This window comes from Nematolebias whitei, chromosome 16 (assembly GCF_014905685.2).
Source record: "Nematolebias whitei isolate Nwh7 chromosome 16, NemWhi1, whole genome shotgun sequence".
NCBI lineage: Eukaryota > Metazoa > Chordata > Actinopteri > Cyprinodontiformes > Rivulidae > Nematolebias > Nematolebias whitei.
The window spans coordinates 3648220-3650307 of record NC_056513.1 but is presented as its reverse complement, the minus strand read 5'-3'; positions in this window follow the sequence as shown (position 1 = coordinate 3650307).

The following is a 2088-nucleotide window of genomic DNA, read 5'->3' as shown; positions in this document are numbered from 1 at the left end:
GCATTGAATAAACACAAATATGAGTTCAAGGGGAATCCCAAAAGTAAACCTGCTGTTAAACGCGAATGAAAAGAGAAAAAAACGAGGCAGCCATCTGTCAAGAATAAATGTTGGTGGTCAAGAAGGACTGTGGAGAGTCATAAAGACTGAGCCCGGCATTCAAACAAATGGCAACACTTATGCCCCTTTTCCACCACTCCCACTCAGCCCCAACTCTGCTCAGTTTGATACGGTTTGAGCGCTTTTCCACTAGTACTTTTTAGCTGATTCTGCCCCTTTTTTTTGTTACTGTTTCTTTGGTGGGACCGAGCGAGCTGAGTAGGCACCTAAACGTGACATCAGAACATTGTCGGTCACTAACGTCATGGGGAGGAGCTACTGGATCTCTCTCAGAAACTAAAGAGGAACTTTGCATTTACATAAAGAACAAAAAAAAGCTGCAACTAAGTGCAAACGTTTGTACTTTTAAAGTCCTCTAATGTCAAGCTAAACCACAATGATTCCAATTTTTCCACTAATCAGGTTTTAAGTTTATTGCCTAACAATTTTGTTTCCCTCTCTCTGTTCACTAACAGATATTTTGTTTGATGAAAGATACAAACTTTGCATTGTTGATGGAACAGTAAAGCTTGTCATGTATCTTTGTCCAAATGTGCTGCAGGATCAAATGTTTTGTCACAAACTCCTCGGACTTCATTCTCCTGTGTCCCAAAGAGAAGATCACATCTGTGAAATGATCTTTAGGGCAAAAGCTTGGATCAGCAGTCAGAACCTTCAGTCCACACAGGCAGTAACACCAAGTTAGTTTAGATTTTTTTATAATAAAAGTACCCTTGGATCAGAGGCTTGGGACCTTCAGTTACTTCTGGAAGTATTTACAGAAAACTGACAGTCCTGTTGCATGAACAAATATAAAAGAAACGTTATCAGCAATTAATAGTTCATTGTCATCATCTTCAGTGTAACTGAAAGGATAACATTTAGATAAGAACTGGGTTTATAGTCAATACTTTTTTTTTTTTTGCTTAGTGCCCTCAGATGACTTTGGATAATTGATGCTATATAAACAAAGTGTTTTGAGAATATCATTCACACAGAAAAAGATGCGAAATTAAGATGAAATTTAAACCAAAAATAAGACTATCCATTCTAGTCTGGAGGTGATGAGTGCCTGAAGCCATAAAGTGTCAATATTTCTGAAGAAATCCAATGGTGTCACTTTTTTATGTGTCACAGTTCAGATGGAACGACTGACAACAAGTCATGCAAATAATAAATATGGGGGCTCTGGCTTGTTTCCACTCGACACTTATTTTTAGATTTGTGGGGCTGAACGTGAAAAACAAAATGTAACATCTTTGACTTCTCGCTGGGATTTCACCCCCACCATTCGAGTTACCAGATTTTTCACAGGTTTTATTATATATTTTCCATGTCTTGTAAACAGAACACATTTTCACAAATTCACATTGTATTTATTTACACAGTTTCATGCAAGGTTTGCAGTATTCCCAGCAGAGCAAATTCAACTCATCTCCTCCCATGAAGTGGATAGGTGGGAACGTTCAGACGTTGGTTACGTACTGTAACCCCAGATTCTATGAATATAAGCGTAGCCCTTTAAGGCCTTCGCTTTAGTGGGTTTATCCCGTTATGCAGAGCATAAGCACTGAAAAAAATTAGTCCACGCCCACCTGCTGTGTGGGCCCTACCCGGTCCGTATAAATTACGTTAAGAGCGGGAAATCGGCTCCCAAAATAGCTTTTTTCTTCAGCCATTTAGGAGCCAGTGAGGCCCGACGCTTAAAGGGCTACGCTTATATTCATAGAATCTGGGGTTACAGTACGTAACCAACGTTCTATGTCATATAAGCTTCGCCCTTTAAGGCCTTCGCTTTAGTGGGTAAAGGGCGAAGCCGATGTGGTCCTCGCCTCACTGGGTCCATTCGAACACAGTAAGAAGCGGAAGCTTGCCCAAAAAACGTCTTGTCACTCAGCTCCCCATGTGCATAACTACGCATCGCGTAATTATGTGCCATGCACAGACGCATGTTGTGTAGCTATGCGTTCTGACAAAGCATGAATACCC